The sequence below is a fragment of the Eupeodes corollae genome, chromosome 1 (genome assembly GCF_945859685.1).
Source record: "Eupeodes corollae chromosome 1, idEupCoro1.1, whole genome shotgun sequence".
In the NCBI taxonomy this organism is placed as follows: domain Eukaryota; kingdom Metazoa; phylum Arthropoda; class Insecta; order Diptera; family Syrphidae; genus Eupeodes; species Eupeodes corollae.
Window position 1 is genome coordinate 224,395,423 of NC_079147.1, and position 7,509 is coordinate 224,402,931.

The window sequence follows — 7,509 nt, forward strand, 5'->3', positions numbered from 1 at the left end:
GAATCCGAACGGCAAATTTGAGAAAGCATTTTTCATGACAAGAATTACTCTTGGAGAATTTGTCAGTTCCTCCACAGTACACGTGAAAAAACTTTAGATGGAATAGGCAGGGATGGAACCCAAGACCTCTCGCACGACAGTCCATCGCACTAACCATAATGCAGGGGTACTACAAAAAAACAATATCAAGTGCAATAATCTTACTCTCTCCAAAACCATGTAAAGATTCCGCTGTTTGGTGAGATAAACCATTAGATCACTCGTTTTCAACATTATATTCGTATTTTATAATATATTTCAAAGCCTAGATATAATAGTATCGAATTTCATCGAAAAAAAAAATAATTCATAAATTTAGATAGTCTCGAAAAGTCTTCTATTAGTACATATGTACGTGTTTTTCAAATTTTAAAAGTAATATCTCAAAAACATTACGTGATAGGGTAATTTTGAAGTCGGTTTAAGGTAATCAAAACTATTTGATTGCCAAGACCAAAAACATGATGACAAGTGTATATTATATACATAAATATATTTTTTAAATTGAAAAGAACAGAACAAAATAAAATTTAAAAAAGAATGACAACCTGTAAAAATGTATATTTGCTGATGTGAAGCTTCTTAAATTTAACTTTATTTTGAAATCAATCGATCGAAAGATACGAGTATAACCAAACATAGGTACATTATATCTACAGCTGAATATTGAACTTGTAATTCTTTTTGTATCGGCACTTAACTGAAAAGATTATAGCAAACTAGTTGCAATAAGGTTTCACCCCGATGTTACATTATTGGTCACTTGTTGGTCGCAATGCATCAATTTATTAAAAGAAGCTTTTGGAAAGGCGCATTATCTCTGGAATCCTGGAATTTATTTGAGCCAGCAGCAACGGCCAATTGCCCAAAATAATTTTTAAAACAAAATGACAAATTCTTATCTTTATAATAAATCTATATTCTTGGACATAACTTCTTTACTTGTTTCTTGAAAACCAAACGTTTAAAAAAACCCTTTACTAATTTAATTAACAATAAAATCAACAGAATCAAAGCGGATAGATGAATAATTTAATTTTTGATGAAACATTCATAATAAATTATAAATACAAAACATTTTTTGTCGAGTTCAGTAGAATTTGAAAAGTGTTTTTTGGTCGTTGTAGCCAGCTCTAGTCTACCTAATTTTGTTCGTGACTCTTGTTCACATACATATATTTTTGGACATTTGCCTTAATTGTGTATGGCTGGAAAGAAGCCATTAATCAGTGAAATAAATAAAAAGAAAAGATTAAAATTTGCCGATGAATATGAAAATAAGGATTTCGAATTATGGGATAAGGTAGTTTTTTCAGAAGAGTCAAAATTCAATATTTTTGGCTCGGATGGGCGAACAAAGGTATGGCGAAAACCAAATGAAGCTCTGAATCCAAAAAACACCCGGAAAACAGTGAAAAACAGTTTTGGTGGTATAATGGTGTGAAGCTGTATGTGAACTTAAGGTGTTGGTAACTTGGTGATAATTGATGAGATTATGAGCAAATAAGTTAATCTACAAATTTTGCAAGACAATTTGCTACAAAGTGCTCAAAAAATGGGGATTTTGAACATTTTTACTTTCAACAGGATAACGATCCAAAACATGTCGCTCACATTGTGAAGATGTGGTTGGTTCACAGAGTCCCTCACTTGCTATCAACACCTCCACAAAGCCCAGATTTGAACCCAATAAAGCATCTTTTGGATCATTTGGACAAACGTTTGCAAAAGCATGATATTAAATCCAAGTCTCAGCTTAAAGCCTTACTGCTAAAGGAATGGCAAGAAATATCAAAGGACTATTTAAAAAAGTTGACCCATTCCATGTCTGACCGCTTAAACAAGTGAAAAGATTGAAAGGCTGGCCAACCAAATATTAGGTATGTATTATTTCTGTAACTTTAAGGTAAATCTACAGTTTTTCCTTAATTTAATTGAAGGTATTAACACTTTTGCGGCCGTTTTCTTCATTGCTGTGTAACATTTATAATTTTATATTTTATTTAAGTGAAAAAAAAATATTTTTTTTGTTGAATTTGAAAAAAGAATAAATAAAAACATTTTTTGCAAACTAATATATTTGCCGAAAAGATTTATTTAAAAAATTCATTGCTCCTAAGACAAAACAAGTTTGGTTATCAAGACTTTTGCTTCTCACTGTATATTTTTGGAAATTTGTCTTTTTCGTGGTTCATACTTACGTTAATTTTTTATAAAGTTAACAAATTTGTTATATTATTTTCACTTAATAACCGTCTTTCTGTTTCCATTTATAACTTTCTTAACAATTTTAATTCTCCAGCACAAATAACTAACTAACTTCAAGTCTTTTTAACTGAGTCCCGGATTGCGAGTATCGACTGTCAATTTTAATATTTCATATTGTGAATATCGATTGTGATCGGAACGTTTCGATTTTACATTTTTTTTTGTATGGTTTTTTTGTGACCGATTCGTAAGTTAGTTAATGCCTGGAAGCATCAAAATGTTATTACTTTTGCAATAATCAATTACTTTACAAAAGCTGTATTGAGTTTTGTAGGTCCAAAGCGATAACAAAAAAAAAAAAACAAATGGAAATTCTGGTAAGATCGATGCATGCGGAGGAAAATCAGAAGAAAGCTTTATTATGTTGGGAACCGAAGATCTTCCTATTGCTTATCGGAGTTTTTTGGTAATATTAGTTAGAAGTTGTATGAAACCTTATTTGGACACGCGAAAGTATTTAGTATTAAGTAGTTTAAAAAGTCTTTGCATATGAAATATAGGCCAAATATTTGAAGATTTGGGAAATAAAAAAACTTCTTCATAGACTTTACATTGTAGCGTCGATGGGGTTATATAAAGATGTATCGAATATGGATTCTTGGACATCTGTATCGCTATCACTAAACCATGATTCGATTACACTCATTTAAAACATTTAAAAAAAAAGAAAACTAAACTACTATAATGAGAAAAGCTATATTCGTCTACGAGTAAAATACTTATCGATAACTTTTTTTTAAAGTTTAAGATTTTGATTTTTGATAGCTATTTCTTCATAAATCCTTGGACACACAGACACGGACAGACGCGAAAGGTTTAAAAAATACCATAACGACTGAATAAATAAATATTCAATGCCTGCTTTTGCCTTTCTTGAGCTTTTTCCGGATAATTGCCCGGAAATTATTTATCTTTTCCACAGCTGTCTCACGACTCACGGTCGGTATTTAGAATTATTCGGTGGTATCTTTGATTTTTTATACTTGTGTTGCTATAACCATAATATAATTGCCCGGAAATTATTTATCTTTTCCACAGCTGTCTCACGACTCACGGTCGGTATTTAGAATTATTCGGTGGTATCTTTGATTTTTTATACTTGTGTTGCTATAACCAGGACTCTGAACTTTCCAAACCTTCAGATATTCGCCCTATTATTTTATGTTCTTTATTCAAAATTTTTTTTAATGAGCGGATGTACAGGTTTCTATGCCTACTCATCACCTAACCTAACAGATTTCCATAATCACGTCTCAAAATATGTGCACAAGTTAACGAATATCATTTTTTTTTATTTGTACATAGTAAATTGCACAAATCGCACCAACAAACCCATTTAAAAAACAAACAATCTATAAAAACACCAAATTGGGCAATTGGTGAATGGCCGTCCTTATTCGCAATAGAGCATTATTTAATCGATCACGTTACATAATACCAAATATGAAAACCATTCGGAGCATTTAGATTCGATTGATGGTCGACAAACGCAATCCGGGCCTTAGCTCTAAGTTTTAAATGCATATACACAAAAAGTACTCGTACGTCTGGCGTGATGGTTAGTGCGTAGAACTGTCAAGCCAGAGGTCTTGGGATCAACTCCTCGGTATTGGCAAACAATCTAAAAAGCCTGTTGGCGACGTCGATTGTGATGCACTCAACAAAAAGTTTACGTCCATGCTGTTGCTTCACCCGTTCATTCCCCTACTGAGGAGGAACCAACTGCTATCAACAGCCCTCTGAGTCTTATAAGAATGCAAGAAGAAGACACCATAGAGGCAATAATATCGATTAAATCTAATGCTACTGGCCTGGACCAAATGGACCCTAAGTTCTTGAGACTACTGCTTTCATATATACTGCGCTATATAACTTACATATTTAACAGAATATTGAGTACTTCCGAGTTTCCTTTAGAACGGAAGAAGGCTAAAATTATTCCCATAGCAAAAACAGGTACTGCTACAGAATTTAGGCCGATTGCCATTCTTCGGTTTCTTTCGAAGGTGTTTGAAAAAACTACGAGTATTCTGGGGCAGATCCAAAAATATCTTACAATCAACAACCTGTTAAATACCTGTGATTTTGGTTTTCGACTTAAGCGCAGCTGCAAATCCCCCTTACTTTTTGTAACTGAGTCATGTAAGCTTGTAACTGAGTCCTGTAAGCTTGTTCTTTCGTAACTCAGCGGAAGGCAACAATGCGTGGTGGCCAATGGATACTCGTCCACATTTTTCAATGTTTTGAGTGGAGTGCCACAGGGATCTATCCTTTGACTAATCCTCTTTTCATTTTACATAAATGAGTTACAAGTTGCTAAACATTGTTTAATTCATCTTCATGCTGATGATGTGCAACTCCTGATAAGTCGACCTTTTGGGGCTAAAAATGATTCCGTAGATTTAATGAACGTGGATCTGCTCCGCATTTCACTGTGGTCAAAAATGAACGATCTCCGCCTTAACCCTGTCAACTCAACATCCCTTCCCATCTATCGCTAAAACTTTAATCCATCGGGCTTAAACCTATTGAAACTTGGAAACTTGAAACAACGAAACCATTGAATATGTTAGCACTACTAGAAAACTAGGAGTAGCATTCAATCACACTCTTACTTGGGATGACCATCTTAATAGTGCCATTGGTAAAGTCTATGGAAGTCTCCACCTTCTTCAAGTCGAAATTTCATCCCGATCAAAGCTAAACTGCTACTTGCTAAGGCCCTTATACTTCCAATTGTGCTGTATGGGCGTGACTTTTTTTGTAAACTAGATCGTGTGGCTAGTTTATGATCACATACATATATCCATTTTTGCGGTACGGATTTTTGGTAGTAGCCTAGACACTTTAATAAGCTTTCGCTCTCTGAGCTATATGCATGAAAGCCAAATACAACAACCTGATTATCTATACGGTAAGCTGAATTTCCCTCATTCAACAAGGTCCTTTGCTTTAATATTACCCCGATACAATTTTCTAAATATTGAGCGTCAAGTTTGTATTCATATTGCATGCCTTTGGAACTCTCTGTCCATCGCTATGAGATATAAGAAGCATAAGTAGATTTAAATGTTTACTTTTCAACTATTTGGCACATAATTGATGTCAAATTTTCTTTATATAAATAGAAGACTTAGTTATATAATTTTTATTCAAATTCTGAAATTAATGTAAAGGCTTGCAACACTTTATAAGTCTCATGTCCAGCCTTGTAAGCGACTTTTGAAATAAATAAAAATAAAAATAAAACTCCTGCCTGAGCCCTCTAAAGTCTTGTTTCACGGGTACTGCCTCTTTTGAGGAATTGACAAATCCTCTAAGATTAATTCCTGTCATAAAAAGCGCTTTCTCAAAATAGCCGTTTGGATTCGTTTTAAAATTGTAGGTCCCTCCATCACTGAAAACATTACTCGCACACAGGGATGGTTTAGAGTTTTATGTCACTAGGCACTAGTTCTCAACCGCGCCACAAAAAATTATCACTATTCATATTTGCTTTGATTGCAATCAGTTGATTTCGAGCAACTGATAAATATGATACGTCAACTATTAACCAGAATTCGTGAATTAATTGTTTTTCTAATATTTCCAATTTAAAATAAATTTAAAGAAGGTTTTGATGTAATAATATGCGGCTAGCAGTGAAAAATGTACTTAACTTTAAAATGTACACAACCATTCACCATTTTATTATAAACGATTGAACTTTTGAAGTGCGGAAGTGAATGTTTAAGGCGTTAAGCGAGAACCATATTGACACAGCAACTTTAAAAGGCTTTGTATACGTTAACACACATAATGTACACTAAATCAACAAATTGCACGTACAGTCGTACAGCTATTGAAAACAAATGTGTTTCCCTTACACTATGAATTTCCTACCACAAATCTACAACAAATTGTTCGAGCTTTGCCTCATGGTTTTTTTACCGTTAGTAGAATTTTGTCAGGAATGTCAAAAAATTGCTCGTGCATCAAACAAATATTCGTACACTGCTCTCTTCTCTAACAAAATGGAAATAGCGGTTCTTTTGAAATGTAACTCGTGTACTGTAATGATATTAAGAGATCTAGGCTCAGTATGCCGTGGTGTATTCATCTTTTCCATTGTTATTTTTTTTTTTAATTTTGCGAAGTTTATTTCAAAAATGCTTCTCATAAAAAAGTACCTCTTGAAGTAAGAAAACTGATTTTTAAACTAAGAAACGACGGAAGAAGATATGCTGAGATATCGTCAACTATTGGTAGACCACGGTCTACAGTTCAATATATATTAAAAAATTATTTGAAAAATAAAAGCTTTGAAGTGACAATAGCAAAAGGTCGAACAAAAATTACTAGACGCTCATATGGAACGAAAAATTAAGCAATTGGTAAAGGCTGATCCCAAGTTTAGTGCTCCTTAAATAGCTGCTGACATTCAAGCAAATGATGGAATATCGCTTAACCCTCAAACTGTTCGGAACTTTCTCCATTCAAAGGGATATAATGGTCGTACGGTAAAAAAAACCTATATTTCAAAAGCAAACGTTTCAAAACGCTTGAACTATGAGAATGCATACGTTTCGAAACCAGATGATTTTTGGAAGAATGTGTTATTCCTTGACGAGAGGAAGTTTAATGTCTTTGGGTCGGACGGTCGCAGATTTGTGTGGAGGAAACCAAACACAGCATTAGATGTGAAGAATTTGCAATCAACGGTGAAAAATGGAGGTGGAAATGTTATGGTCTGGGGAGCTATGGGGTCCAAAGTTGTGTGAAATTTAGTTTTCATAGAAACAACAATGGACAAAAAACAAATATTTACAAATTTTAAAAGAAAATTTGAAAGCAGGCGCTTTAAAAATTGGATTTAAAGACGACTTTTTAATTGTGCAAGACAACGATCCTAAACATTCATCAATGATAGCAATTGCCTCATCCTTTGGGTTTATTTAGGAAGAAAGGCCCGAGAATCAAAAATAAGTAAAAAACAGCTAAAAGCCGGTATATTGGAAGAATGGATCAAAATTCCGTCGGGAGTCACTTCCAAACTAGTTCTCACTGTACGTGCAATTTTTTGACCTTTGATTTCCTACTTTGCCTAATTTGTTGCATTTTATTTCTTCATGAAGTTTGTACTAATTTTTTTGTTTTCATCTATGTATTTATTTTGTTATTGACAATGAAAGAACATCTTAAAGAATTATTTAAACAAAATAC